Below are 16,011 nucleotides of genomic sequence, written 5' to 3'. Positions count from 1 at the left end.
TGACTGAGCCACTGACGTGCCCCTAGTTTTAACTTTTAAAAGAATAATTAAATTTGTGTTTTAAATGAGATTATTTAAAAAAATAAAACTCATTGACTAAATCATAAAAATGATGAATTAAAATATATTTACATCAAATTCTAGATTTGGGATAAAATATTACACATTTATAGTAATGTACATTACTCTTAATCCTCTTTATGTAGGACGTCATTATAAATACAAAACTGAAGACTGGCAAATAATGTTTGTTATACATACTTTTGACAACAAAAACATGGTGATTGTATATTTTAATGTTTCAATGACAAATCAGACTATAATATGATTTGAAAGTCAAACCTAGTTATATATACATATATAAATTTTTTATATTTATATATATATAATATAAACTATATATATAAACTATATATAATAGGTTTTACAAACATGGGATTTTCTGTTCATTTGACTGCATACAGGAGGCAGGTATAAATACTTTGTACATTTGAAGAGAGAAGAGTAAAATAAGGGTGTAATTCATAATTTATTCCTTTCCTTATATTTGTTATTTTATTTAGAGAAAGAGTACAAGTGTGTGTGTGTGTAAGTGAAGGAGGGGCAGAGAGAGGAGAGAGAGAATCTTACCTAGGCTCCATGCCCAGTGCAGAACCTGACTTGGGGCCTGATCCCAAGACCCTGGGATCACGACCTAAGCCCAAATCAAGAGTGGGACGCTCAACTAACTGAGCCACCCAGGTTCTCCTTTTCTCTTATATTTTGAATAACAGAGCAATTTCATTAATGTACTTATTTGGAGGCAGCTTTAAATATTCTAATTTTAAAATGCAAAAACCAGCTTTGCGCAGTGGCAGTATTGTAGCCAATGAGGTTTACCGAGGCGCGATTATTGCTAATTAAAATGCAAAAACTATAAATCTTTTCATAGACTAATAAGATACATCACCATATTTTCATTAATATTTTTGTGTGGCTGTCTTAGGAACACATTCCCTTAAAATACCTGCAGGATATTGGCTACATAAAGAAAGGCAAGCAACTTTAAGTGTTATTTTTTCATGCTGGAATAGAAACTGTTTGTAGCATGCAACACCATAGTTTTTCTTTTTTGAATAATATGGGTGCTTCTGAGTGACCCTTACTAATATATGCAAGGAATTTGAATGAAAGATGGGAATAGATGATATATTCAGTGCACTGACTTTGCATGGTAACACTTATCACTACAATTCAAGCCTTGGCTCCATCGTGCGATACAGAGACACAAAACACTATTTTTCTTTTCCTTCCTCCCACTCTCCCTCCCTCCCTCCCTCCCTCCCTCCCTTCCTTCCTTCCTTCCTTCCCTTCTTTCCTTCTTTCTTTTTTTTGCCTGGAAGGCTTTATTGTGATGTTAACTTTTTCATTGATTCAAAGGTGAAAATAATCTATAGTAACTTTCGAGATCTCCGGTCTACATAGAACGATGCCATGTATAGAATAGTGCCTTGAAACCATTTTGCAGATTATTTTTTATTGTCTTCCTGGCATCTATTTTACCCCTCTCCCACTTGGGTTGTTTGTTTGTTTTTTATAACCAAGAGTATTTTTATATTTGGGGAGGAAGTTTGCTCCCTCCATTTTCTCAGCCTTGAATTTTGGGTGACACTGATTGCCTGCTCTGCTTTGGAGATGAATCTTTGCTGTCTAAAACCCCATCAGAGAGACTACTGCAACCTTGTCACAGTGATTGTATCAGAGAAGGACATGAGTTCCAATTCAGATCAGTGAAAGGACCTGATTCCCAGGACATATACAGCAGCTACTGTAAGAGACTCCAACTTTCCTGAGTGTTTTTCTTTTGAGGATATGACATCTGGAATTGCATCTGGAATTGATGCAAACATTTTGCTGAAATTACCAGAATTAGGAACTCCCAGATGGCTACCAGGGCAGCGTGGGGAAATAGCAAACAGAGAAGCAGAATAGAGAGGGTATAAGAAAGTCCTGGAAGATCTCATCTGAGGTGTAAGATCAAGACTCATTTTGACTTTTCTGTTACATAAGTCAATATCCCCTTTATGGTTCAAGTTATTTTGAATTTAGAGCTTTGTTTTTTGGTCACATGTTACTGAAACATTTTTTTGGTCACATGTTACTGAAACATTTCTATCACAAATGCTACATGGGCATTTTGATTTGGAGACTAAATGGAGACAAATATCTTAATTCTATTCAAAGATTCTTTGTTTTCAAGGAACAGAAAGATACAAATTAGAGAATGGGAATTATTGGAAAGATTTGTGGAGATGGAACCCAACAGCTAGGAAAAAGAAAATCTTTTCACCTTACTTGATGGTACCTCAAGTCTCTCTTTTTATGATATTAATGTGATGTATTACATTAATTGATTTTGATTTTAAAACTTTTCATTCTTAGGATATATCCTACTTGGTTACAGTGTATAATTATTTTTATTTATTGCTGTATATAGTTTGCTAGTACAGTAAAACCTTGGTTTGCAAGCATAATTCATTCTGTAAACATGTTGGTAATCTAAAGCACTTGTATATCAAAGCCAATTTCCCCATAACAAATAAGAGAAACTCAGATTACAATACTGGGTTTATTTTATATTATAGAATAATATAAAATAATAAAGAAAATACAAAATATAAAGAAAAATAAACAAATTAACCTGCACTTACCTTTGAAAACCTTCGTGGCTGGTGTGAGGAGACGAGAGAGGAGGGTTATTGTGTACGATGATTTTCACTGTCACTAACAGATGTTGACTACAGTACAGTATTTATATACTCTTGTCATATACTGTACTTAATGTAACTGTCAATAGGCAGCACAGGAAAGGGTCTACATCTGTAGGCAGCCTGACCTAGAATGAAGCAAAGCATTCCTAAGCTTACTCTTATATGGAAAAGCAGGGGACTGTCCATAGGTGCTTTGAAGTGACAAAAAATACACTAGTGCCAGTTGTGGGCACCTTCCAACATTCTGAAAAATCACTGATTTCTGCCAAACACTGCAGCCTGAGACCAAGGATCTGAGCATGGGAGATGATTACCCCCAATGAGAGGGAGAGAGAGAAGGGGGGGGAACCACTGACTCATGCGATTATGTGACGTTCGGTGTCATGTACTACTTATATTGCAAGACATCTCTCATTTATCAAGTTAAAATTTATTAGAAATGTTTGCTCATCTTATGGAACACTCACAGAACAAGTTACTCACAATCTAAGGTTTTACTGAATTTTGTTGAGGATTTTGCATCTATATTAATAGAGGATGTTGATTTTGTTTTCCTTCTCCCTCCTTCTTTCCTTTCTTCTTTTCTTTTTTAAGAAGCTAAATAATTTAATTTTATAGTTCATTCAGGGCTTACTACTGATCATAAGGGTACTTTAGATTATAACAGCTGAGAGAGAAATAAGGAAGAAAGAAAGCAGTTTATATTTTTAATGCAGAAAAATAATTGTCAGAGATGTTTTATAAAATTTAACAAACAAGGTCTAGCCAAATTTACTGTTCAGTGGATTTTTTTTCTGTTTTCAAGGGATGAAGAGAGAGATTCAATGTATATATTATTGGTTACTGCTTGAAAAAAATCATGAGATAGAAGCATAAATATAATATAAAAGATAATATTTTAAAATTGTATTATAGGAATATTAGCTATAATAAGTGGGAAAGATATATTAAAACCAGTAGTGTGTTACACCGGTCCAGAAAGAACTCATAAGGCAGACAAAACTTAATATTAGTTAAAGAAAATGGTCTGTTTTTAGGAAGTGCATCCAGAGAGATGTTACCTCAAAGAAATGCCAACAGTAACTGTGTGGTCCCCTGTTGTTACTCAGTGAAGTATCAAGGGTAGAGTGACTGGGTTAACAGCTCAAGCTTTCTCCAAAGATTTGTAGTATTGCATCAGTACAGTCCAAGTCTTGGGAGCCATGAAACCTTCAGGAGGTTTCTGGCCTTCCCTGGCAAGTTTGCCCATTCAAGCTCCCGAAATAAATTCAAAGTCTTCATGGTGTTCAGGGTCATAGTAGTCCAAACACTTCTTTTTCTTGTTGTAGGCTGCAACTCAGAAGGGAACTCTTTCCAAGGTCATTAGGCCAGGAGTCATTGTCAGCACTTTGATGCTATGAGTTGTCTCATAAAGATTCTTCCCTGTTTCTGAATGAGATATGTCAGCAGGCTCTTGTCCAACAATGTTAAACTTGTCTCTTGCAACCATCCATGCTCTGCAATGCCACTGGATTCCAGGTGGCTCAGGACACATCGTGGGAGGTGGGAAGATGGCCACTACTGTTGTTTCAGGATATGGAACTCCTTTCTCCAGCACTGAATGATGCTGCTTCATACACATCAAAGGAGCATCATTGTCCTTTGTCCAGGCACCAAGAGGGTGAAGTAGAAGGACAGAGTGCCTGTAGCCACTCTCTGGAAGTTGCTTGTAGGTATCCTGCATTAATAAAGCATGTCCATTGCGTGAAGTTAGATTCAACCTAGCAGACACTGGGTTGCATAATTGAAATGCAATGACAGCATCAGCATTCAAAAAATTTAACATCTACTATAGCCCAATAGGAGTAAAACTATGTTAATCAAGACCATCGTCCCAATAAAGTCAGTTCAAGACCTGACGATCTCCAATCAACCAATCTCCTTGTTCCATAACCATCTTGATGTAGGGGTGGTTCTCCTATGTTGTTCCTCACTCTGGCACCACAGTCCTCCTTCTCGTGCTTAAGAAACTCTGGATTGTGAAGAATAGTCATACAGCAGCCCTCCTACGTCAGAGCAAATGCAGACAAACCATCCAGCTTCTCTTTATCTTCATGACTTAGTTGTCAGAACTATAGGCACTGACAAGTTAATGATACCCCCATCCATTTAAATGAAGGCACTGAAAGGACTCACTATCTCTGTCTCTCTCTGTCTCTGTCTCTCTCTGTCTCTCATGGAGCCATTCAGTAGGGTTGCCCAACCTTCTGCTAAAACCAGCACCCACTACATATCCATTTAATTAATTTTCAATACTGGTAATATTTCCACACATGTTTTTGCCAAATTGTTTATTGTCTGGCGTATACAGTTCTTTTACTTAGTGGCATCCACAGGTACAATATCCTGTTCCTGTAGAAGTTCCACAACTTGTTGGACACAGCCATTTATATCACAGGAGTCTGTTTTCAGCATCAATTAAGGGGCCTCTGTTTTTTTGATATTCAGAATTAATTCCAGTGAAGCCTTTAATTTCCCCAGCCCTGTGCTTTTTTGTAGAATCCTTTGACATTTCTGCGTAACAAACACACACAGGAGCATGAACAAACATTTCAAAAAAAAAAAAGGTAAACCCTCATGAATTTGCCTTGCATTGTTGCATCCTTGAGTACTAGGCTATAGAAAACTTGTGACGCACAGTAAGCTAGCATCTGCAGTTCACCAACTTCTGTAGTGCATCGAACATTCTCTTCTCTGTCTTTGGACTAAAGCCAAGACTTCTAGTGAGAGCTTAGCGAGCGTTATCACCATGAGTGTCGCCACAGCATGGAATGCAACGGCAAACCAAATACTCCTCCAAAGCCATGTTCACCGTGGTCTTCCCGGCTCCACATAAGCCCGTCAGCCAAACTGCACAAGCATGGAAGGCACCTGTGGTCTCTCCTACCTGACCTCTCTTGTTCCTACGGACATGGTGAGCTTGATCGGTGACATTAGTTGTTCTCTGCAACCCCATAATCAATCAGACATTCTTACACAGGGTCCCTGGCCCTGCAAGGCTGCAGAGAGCAGAGGAGCAGGGCCGGCAAGAAGGTGAGGAAGGGCGGGGCGAGAAGGCGGGGTGAGGTGGGGTCAGAAGGCGGGGCAGGGCAGGGCGCGAAGGCGGGGTCTCGTCGGATCTGGCGAGCCTGCGCAGAGGAAAGAAGACGTGCCTTCTCGGGGCTTCGATTGAGCAGCCAGTTTCCGCCTTGTGGTGCCTCGCTCACGGATAAAAAAGTATGTGTGCTGGTTTCGTTTTCTTGTGACATCGTTGGTTTTATATATCTGGACTTACAGAATGAGTTGGAAAATGTTGACTTCTGGGAAAAGTTTGTGAGGGATTGGTGTTAATTCATATTTAAATGTTTGCCAAAATTCGTCAGTGAAGTAGTCTGGTTCTGGACTTGGCTTTGTGGGAAGTTTTGAAATTACAATTACAAATTAGAGGTCTCGAATTTTCAGTTTCGTTTTGAGTGAGTTTCAGTAATTGTTTCTAGGAATTTGCCCATTTCCTTTAAATTATCTAATTTATTTGCATACAATTGATTATACTGTGGTACTTTTTATTTCTGTAAGTTTAGTAGTGGTACCATTTTTTAATCACTGTCATTTAAAGGTAATCATTATCATGCCTCATAGGGTAAACACTTCAAACTTGTCTTCTTAAACATTATGGTTTAAGGTTAAATGTTCTCTGAATTTCAAACAAATGGAATCATATAGAATATATTCTTGTCTGGCTTGCTCAATTTTATGTTCGTAAAATTCATCCCTGAAACTGTGGTTTCTTCATTTCATTGATGTATACTATTCCATCGAGTAACTATACCACAATTTAGGTACATTTGGTTATTTTCAGTTTTTGGAATATTATAAAAAATCACTGCCGTTAATGTTCTTGAACATGTGTTGTTGCACACAAGCATGTGGTTATGTTGGGTTATACATAGGAATGATCTGCCAGGACATAGGGTTTGTGTCTGCTCAGCTTTAGTTGATAAAGCCAAAGAATTTTCAATGTGGTTATTATATCAGCTGAGACTCCCATTAGCAGTATTTTCCATCAAACTGTCTCCTTGCCAAAACTTTGTATTGTTATTAAACAAAGAAAACTTTAGACTTGCTAGTTTGGGTACAGTGTTACCACATTATGGTTTTAATTTGCATTTATCAGAGCAAAGTTGAGCTTCTTTTTGTATTATTTGTCATTTAGGTTGCCTCTTCTGAAAAGTGCCTATTAGGTCTCCTGCCTATTTTTCCTTTGGGTTATCTATTTTTTCCTTAGATTTGTAGGAGTTTTAACATATTCAGACAAGAGTCCTTCATTGGCTATATGTTTTGAAAATGTTTTCTTCCATGGTATAAATTTTGTTTTTTCTATTTATGTTTTCTTTTGGTGAACAAAATCCTAATATTAATGTAGTTCGATATTTGATGTTTTGGTTAGTGCTTCTTGGTGACTTGGTTAAAAATACATCTCCCTACTTCTAGCTCCTGGTGATGTTATATTGTAGATGTTTAGGTCAACAGCTCACCTAGAATCAATTTTTGTGTATATGGTTTGAGTTAGGGGTCAAGTTTTATTTTTCTCCATATGGATGTTTAATTAATGAAGCATGATTGAGAAAGCATCTTTCTCCCATTATTTAGCAATACTTCACATGTCTTAAAATCAGTTGTCCATGTACGCATAAGATTTAAATGTGATCTACAGACCTGAAGGAAAAGGGAGCAAAAGATTTAATAGAATCTGGAGATGGAGAGAGAGCTGTAGCTACAGGAAAAGGCCACAGGACAAGACTGATGGCCTTAGAGAAACAGACCCTGACAAACTGTGGCACAAAAAGGGATAAACACAGAAAAGTTCCAAATTTTGCCCCTGCTTTCCCCATAAACCCCTGCCCATTTGCAACCCAAATGAAAACAGAAAGCAGAGGAGCTTGTTGGTGCAATGCATACCCGGGATATAGCCCAGGTAGGAAGGTGAAGCAAGGATATGAGGGTTATATGCAAGATACTCAGCATAACCAAGCACATTTGCCTTTCAGCATCCTCTTGTCATTTGTCTAGGAGAAAGATTTGTTTCCTCATTGCAGGGGAAACCCAAACTACCCCAAGCTAATATCTGATTGTGGAGTATGTTAATTCAGTCAAAATCGTATCTGAAAAGTTTAGCTACCACTGTTTTTCTTTATATAAGAAAATGGGAGCAGAGGTGGAAAACAGTGTAAGGGAAACAATTAACTAACTTAAACCATAGCTGCTATAGACTCTACTTCTGTAGCTGAACATGAAGCTTAAGTTGAGAGTGATAGCTGCCTTCTTTCACAATGCATTTTATGTTCCTCTTATTATCCATGGCAGCTGGATAGTGTTCTTTACCTGGTGGGGTAACCCAAACCTCCATTCCTGTAGGATCTGAGTCCTTGATCCTATTTTTATTGGATTGTCATAGTTTGCCATAGTTCAGAATTACTGAGTTCAGCGAATGCTAAGATGCCCTAGTGAATTTTCTGCCTCCAGTAATAGTTTGTACCTACTGGGTGGCAGCAACCCAGTTTCCACTTGTAATCATGATCTGTCATCGTGGACTATGCAGTGATACCCTTTTTGTCTGTTTGTTACATGACACAAGGGTCCACAAATTTCAGAAGACAGTATCAAGCTTTTAGCTGAACAGGACTGTGACTATGCATCTTGGTAGATGCACAGGTCCAAGTATTAGATATCAGCGCTCCTCTGTTGGACACAAACATTCCCAAAAAACAAATTTGAAGGGAAGAAAAACTTCCTCTGGTAGTTTATTGGTATATAATACCGAGAGGGTCCATTCTCACCTATATAATTTGATCCCTGTATATTTTAATTCTGGCCATAGGGCAGAAGTGCTAAGTATTGGCTGCTGGCTTAAGAATATACTTAATCCTTTATGCCAGGACCCCACCCTCTCATGGTGTTAACTAGCTAACTCCATAACCATGCCAAAGGCCATCTTACTATCCTGTTTAGCCACCTGCTTTCTCAGTGATGGGGCAGTATGGTAAGGCTAGTGAATTATGTGGGCGTAAGTCCATTGCCACACATCTTTTGCTGTAATATGTGTCACCCATTGTAAAGTTATATTGTGTTGAATGCCATGGCTGTAGACAAGGTATTTTTATACTGACAAAAATGCTATGGATGGTAAAGGCATTTCTGTATCTGAAATAATGTTTATGTCTGTGAAGACAAATCACTTTCTGTTCTGTGATAGAAATGTTTATTGCAATCAACTGCCACCAGGAAGTAGACCAGTCTCCTGGGGAATGGTGTTATATCAACCTGCTTGTGGCAGATTGGCCACTTGGTGTGGTGGTAAAGACCAGCCTTTATGAGGGGAAATTCATGTTATTGAACACATGAATAGCCTTCCAGTCTGCCCCTCACAAATACTCTAGACATAGTTCATTTGAGCAAGCACTGGCATGGCTGGAAAAAGAGGCTGACTGATAGCCACTGGGAAGGACACCTTGTCCACCTGATTATTGAAACATTCTCCACAGTGGATTTATTCTGGTGGGAAAAAATATTTTCACACTTTGTGCTCTTTCTAAGATGTTCTGTACAAACCTCTCTCATAAACCATCACTCATACAATTTTATTCTTTCCATGTCCCTGACTATTTAGGCAATCTGTTAGCCACTGCTCATGAATCAGTATAGACTTGCACCTAAGGCTGTCTTTCCTTCCATGCAAAATGGACAGTCAGAAGCACTACCTCAATTTCTGCCTATAGGAAATAATTTACCCTCACTACTTACTGTCTTTCAGGGGTCCTCCTGAGTTGGACTATATTGAAGTGACTATCAACTGTAGTTTAAATAACCATTCTAAGCAGTTCTATCTGTAAACCATAGTCTTGCCTTTTCTTTCCTCATTGATTAGTCTTAAGGAAATCCTATGTGGTTCCATGTGTAGGTTGTGGCAGAGTTGGTGAAACTGTAGCAGCAAGTATCTCAGAAATTTGAGCCAATGAATGAAATTAACCAACCAATGAAGTTAACTTGTGCCTTCCAGATATGTTTGGGCACCAAGCTGAATATATCACTTCTTTTTGCAATGTAATGCTATAGTGCACTTCTAGGTTGATAAATCAGATAACTTCTAATTGATAGATTACAAATCACTAGGATCCCATAGATAAAAATTCAGACAACATTAGGGCCCATAAGCTAGTCAAGAACTCTTTTTCAAAAGAACTATGGTTAGCATAAAGGCATTGCCTGCTTCCCAACTCTTAATGGTCTAAGCTGCAGTTCATCTATTGGGCTTGGTCAAAGCTTCATATGCCATCTCTGTCTTCCACAGACACTTCCAATGCCACTGAGTCCATAAGATTGCAATGCTAATGAAAAGAGCAACTTGTGCACAGAAAAAACTGGGAAGCCTAATAGGTTACCAGAAACTCAGCAAGAGTTGTACTTCATGGTGTTCATTTCAATTTGCAGCAACTTTTTTTTTACTATGGAGAGGATATCCTGACAGTCCTTAGACTACTGGGCCCTTAGAGTATGGTATATTCCTGAATTGTTGCCGGCCTTATTTCCTACTCTCTGGCATGCATATGTCTTACTAAGGCATCTAAAGTGCTTGCCACTTCCTGTTCATTAGATCCAGTTAGCATAATGTCACAAATGTAATGAACCAGTGTCATGTTCCATGGGATATCAGATCAGGGGGCCTCAAGACTGTATTATGACAGCGCAGGAGTTGACATAACCCTGAGGCAAGACCATAAAAGTATACTGTTGTACCTGTGAAGGCAAACTGCTTCTGATTATCTTTGCTGAAGGGTATAAGGAAAAAAAAAAAGCCAGGTCAATCAGGTCAATTGCTGCATGCTAGCTGCCAGGGGCTGGGTTGATTTGCTCCATTAAAGATATCACATCTAGAAATGCACCTGTGATTGGTATCTCCACCTGATTAAGTCTGTGATGATCTACTTTCATTTTCCACAACCCATTTGGTTTGTGAACTACACATACAGCTGTAAGAAATTGGGATATTATAGGAATATTTAAAGTCTTTGATGGTTTTACTAACCTCTGTAATGGCTCTGAGAATGCAAAATTGCTTTTGGTTTACTTTTCTTGACAGATATGGAGGAAAGTGGGGAGTTACATGGGTTTTCATTTGTCATTTCTACCATAATAGATTTCATGCAGGGTTTCTACTCCTTCCCACTAGTACCCTGATTTCAGCACAGGACATTCAAGCATTCAATCTGTACTGCCATTCTACAATGCTTATAACCAGGCCTTGGGCTTATAGTTGACATCCATTCTCCCCTGAGACTACAGAAGATGAAAGACCCTTCAGAGCTATCATTAGGGCTTTATGATTTTCAGCCCCGATTCTGAATTAGAAATTCATGACTGTCATTTTTTTTCCTGGGTAATCTCTGTGAGGTCATCTGAGGCATCCAACTGATCTCATAATCATTATAATCATGGTTGATGTCATCGTAATCAACTGACACAGCCATTTGCTCTCCCTATGTCTGTTCTCCTGTTGTACTTCCTCCCATGCCACTATTAAGTACTGGAAGCCACTGAAAGTGGGAGACTGTTACTACTCCTAAGCCTGAAAAGGCAATGAAAGGGAATGGTTACTAGAGCTAGAAAGGATTGTTGTGTACTGAAGGATAACTGGCAAGAACTATAGTCTTTAGCAGAGGGACACAGACATCCACCATAATACAATAGAGGAAAAAACTAGGAAAATAAATACCCAAATTCATTCTCTCCCATTCTGTAATATCTTCTGTCCCATTGCCCAAACCAAACCAGAAGCCAGAGGATAAGGGAACCCACAAATGCAGTCCATATGGCTCAGCCTTCTGCTACCCAGAACAGAGAGGAGAAAGGTGGATGGTGCAGGCAAAGATATCTCATACATCCTAACTCTTCAGTTGGCTAACTCATCTTTTGTTTCATAGTTCACAATGTTATTTCCCCAAAGAAGTTTTCCTAAAGCCCTAAACACAAAATTATAAAAAGCCTCAGCTGTAGCTGTCTTCACTCTTAGCACACTGTTGTTTTTCTTTATAGGACTTATTACAATATGTATTTATACATGAATTAGTTGGGTCTATAGGTTAATTTATATAATGACTCACTTTTTCATATTTCATTTTTTCGTGTTTGTGTTGCAGACTACCTGTTGCCTTATACATAGTAAATACTTATAAATGTTTGTTGAAAAAAATGAATGAAATAATTAGGCCCATGTGAATTGAAGTGTGGCTTTAACCTCCATACCTAATATTTCTTTTGGAAAATGTGTTCTCAAATATAAATAATTGATATTGCCACAAAATTTGTGAAACACAGAATGCTTGCAAATCATGACCAATCTGTGTGCATAGTTTATACCCTATATCAAGCGGTGGCTAAAAATATTTTACAGCAATTTCTGTGCCCTCATTTATCTCTAGTTCTTCTAAGAATTATAATGTGTTTCACTTACCGTTGAATCTACACAAGTATTAGTATAGTGATTTCATCCTTGGAGAAATAATGAGCGTTTCTGGAGGAATGAATAAACGTTTCTGGAATTTTGAAAGACTTTACACAGCTAATTTACTTCTTGTGGGGGACCTAGAGGGAAATGAGGAATAAGAATGAAGCTAACAAACACTACAGTATGTGCCAGACAAGATACTGGCTTTACATATATTATTTGGTTAAATTTAGAACCATAACACAATAAATAGGTACTTTCATTTTACAGATTGGAAAATGGAGGCTGAGGGAAGTTAAATGTGGAAAAACATCAGAAGACTGAAAAGAGGATTTTCTTTAGGAACTCATTTTTTTTCTCTTTGAGCATTGACTCACTGAGGCATAGGCCAACTATGAGCATACATTGGTATGCCAAGTGTAGATATATTTTTCTCAATAAATATTTTTAAGTTGTTATAATTTATTTAGCAGCATATGGAGAAAATTGCCTCTCTCTTGGGTGATGCTTTGTTTTATCAATCAGTAAAATATATTCTTTAAGAAGGAAAGATGATTCACAAGAGTCTGCTCATTAGGATCAAACTTCCAAGTCAAATAATTTAGCAGGTGTGAAATCTAGAACTTGCCTGGTAGATTTTATAAATTATTGTTATTATAGCACTTCAGCATTAATTGATACCAGTGCTGAATGTTGTTTCTCTAATGGCAGCTATCCAGTGTGTGAGGCTATATTATGGAATCATGTCAGTATCTTTTGTCTTATCAATTTCATGAGGAACTGACTTGAAATGGTTTTCTTTGGTGGTTCTGACAGATTTCAAAAAGATTAACAGTATGTTATTGTCCTGATATGTAACCGTGGGAAGCTCTATCTAGTCAGCCTTTGGCAATGTTGAGAATTTCGTATGGGTAATTTAATGGTGAAACAGCTCAATTTTTGTGATTAGTACCTGCAAGGAACATCCAGTGTAATACAATTCAATAAGGGAATTAGATACAGCAATAAAAGCGCTTTGTGCAAAATGTGACAATTAAACATTATTTTAATGGTTCAAAACATTGACAAGATGAGTTTTAGCTAAATTGTTGATTAAATGAATGAATGAATGAATGAATTCCAAGTCTCAGATTTTTTATGCTACAGGGTTCTTGCAGAGCATTTTGAATAAAACTATGGTATCTATGTTCTTACTTTAATTCATAACAGTGTGAATTATGTGGGCAAAGTCTTATTTATTTTTCACGACTGTGGAAGCTGATGCTCAAAAAAATTGAGTGCTCTGCCCAAGGTCAACAGTTACCTACTGGCAGAGGTCAGGGCAGAGCTCTGGTCTCCTGATCATTGTTCACATTTAATTGTTTCAAATTTTGTGCTGAGCTAGGTATGTACAAACTATAAAGATGAATTGAGCATGATCTGCATTCAATATTGAGAATAAACCAAATGTCTAATAAAATTAATCTGACATGCTTAAAGATATGCATAAATGTTATTGTCTTGCATAGTGATTAGGTACAGATTCTAAGACATTTGGATAAATTACAATAATTAGTATTACTTTTCCTTAGATACAATTGCTGATTGGGACACTTGGGTATTCCATCAAATGCATAATAACAGTCAAGTGACCAGATCTGGTGTCTAAGACTCCTCAGGAGACAAAGATTACAGATAGCTTCCCTTTGATAAGACAAGTGACAAGATGAAAATACCTGTAGATTGGGTACCTTTAACTTAGAAGCTACTGGAACATATAAGAGTGAAGACAGGCATGGATTATGGGGGAGATTTATAATAGAAGGGACATAAAGAAGGGCAGAGTTTGGGTAGAGAAGTTGGAGTCTGGTTGAACTGTGTGGATGCTTAGGAATTACTAGCTTTCTCGTTTGAACAAGTCATGTCCTTGGGATGAAGGCCAATTTTCAATATTCAATTCAGGCTGTTCCCCTCCAAAGGAGCTTGATTATATGGCTTCCATTTTCTTATTAATCTAAGGTTTTGTGAGAACTATACTCTGGTTGCTTGTTCTTTGCTGTTTAGTATTTAATATCCATTATTTCACCATTTTGATTTACCAAAAAACAATTACAATATGTATCAATCATTTTAGTATTTCCTTTTCCCTTTTTTTCTTTTTACACAATAAAAATGCAGTTTGATTATTATCTGTTATATAGGTTCCATGCTATGACTTTAGGAGTTCAGAGTGTGAAATAGAAGATATTAATCCAATAAAAATAGGTAAAAGGCATATTGTCATTCACTAGCAACTAACCTAAGAACTACAATGGAACTAAGATACACATACTATGTAGTTATGTGCACTATGTAGGAAACCTACTATCTCTATTTTCTATGTCAAGAAATTTATAACTTTTCCTACTAAAACATCAGCACCTGAACACTAAGGTTCATTTTTGTGAATGTCTCTGTACAACCGATGGAACTGGTGGAATACATGAGGGAAATTACTGCTCCTTTCATTTTTCTACTTTTGCCCAGTGATAATGTGTATATATGTCAGTGTCCTTTTGCATTTTAACAAGTGTTTGATGAAGCTGGATTCAAGTGAAGAAATGAACAATTTCAAAAAGTTTTTTTTTTAAGTGCTTATTTATTTTTGAGAGAGACAGAGCATGAGTGGGGGAGGGGCAAAGAGAGGGAGACACAGAATCCAAAACAGGCTCCAGGCTCTGAGCTGTTAGCCAGAGGGCTCGAAACCACGAACCACAAGATCATGATCTGAGCTGAAATCAGGTGCCTAACTGACTGAGCCACCCAGGCACCCCCCAAAAGTTATTTTTGATATTATTGCAAATATATATGTATGTGTATATATTGTATGTATAAAAATATGAAGTTTATATATATCTTATGAATTCATAAATTAAAAAATCATTATTAAATATTGTTTTTAGGTTATTTTAAGTTTATTTATTTAATTTTGAGAAGGGGAGGGGCAGAGAGAGAGAAAATCCTGAGAAGACTGTGCGCTGTCATCGTGAGCCCAGTGCAGGGCTCGATCTCATGAACCCCATGAGATCATTACCTCAGCCAAAATCAAGAGTTATACACTTAACCGACTGAGCCACCCAGGCATCCCCAGTTGTAAATAAATCTTAATTCCAAAGGCTATCTTCATATTGTCTCAAGATTCAGTAGTCAGTTTTAGTATTTGTACATTTTATAAGCTGTAGGTGGTAGGACTTAGACATGACTATAAAAATAGTAATTTTATTCATAGATGTGAACCGGATCATTCACTTATCCATCATTGGATTACTCATCCTTAACATATGCATGGAAACATATTAGGTATTTAATCAGGAAAGTCAAGAATTGGATATATAAAAAAAGACATAAAGTCTTATTTTTTGAGAAATAATGACAAATTGAACATTCATTAAACATCACAGACACCTGTAAGATAATGTAAGAAGTAATAAAACATACACACACACATACACAAACCCATTAACAATAGCCATTGAATAAAGACTTATTAATATTCTAGAAATTTTGCTAAATGCTTTACCTGAATTTAATCCTCTGACAGACCCTGTGAGTTAAGTGTTATCTCCATTTCAGCTATAAGGAAACTAAGGCACAAAGAGGTGAAGTAACTAGCCCAGTGTTACACAGGTTTGCTGATCCTGGATCTAATCCCAAATCTTCCAGGATTCAGAGACCGTGTAGATCCTCATTGAGTTATGCTGTCTCCCCAGTGCATTGCAGCCT

General features: G+C 37.3%; 1 long non-coding RNA gene, 1 other non-coding gene and 1 pseudogene across 4 annotated transcripts in view; 2 read left to right on the top strand and 1 right to left on the bottom strand.

Moving 5' to 3' along the window:
• The first annotated feature begins 839 nt into the window (after window positions 1–839).
• Window positions 840–987, top strand: LOC122228885. Its single transcript, XR_006206784.1, has one exon. It is a non-coding gene; the product is annotated as a U4 spliceosomal RNA (small nuclear RNA).
• Window positions 988–3,827: 2,840 nt separating this feature from the next.
• On the bottom strand, window positions 3,828–5,796 carry LOC122227948 (annotated as a pseudogene).
• A 137-nt stretch (window positions 5,797–5,933) lies between these two features.
• LOC122228095 overlaps window positions 5,934–16,011 on the top strand; it is a 532,855-nt gene continuing 522,777 nt past the window's right edge. For 2 of the 3 annotated variants that reach the window (XR_006206415.1, XR_006206416.1), the window contains exon 1: window positions 5,935–6,005. This is a non-coding gene — a long non-coding RNA (uncharacterized LOC122228095). Of the gene's footprint in view, window positions 6,006–16,011 lie in introns of all 3 variants that reach the window. The other variant, XR_006206417.1, reaches the window with a different exon arrangement.

This window comes from Panthera leo, chromosome C1 (genome assembly GCF_018350215.1).
Source record: "Panthera leo isolate Ple1 chromosome C1, P.leo_Ple1_pat1.1, whole genome shotgun sequence".
In the NCBI taxonomy this organism is placed as follows: Eukaryota; Metazoa; Chordata; class Mammalia; order Carnivora; family Felidae; genus Panthera; species Panthera leo.
Note: the sequence above shows the minus strand (reverse complement) of the source record. Positions and strands in the feature narration are given on the sequence as shown.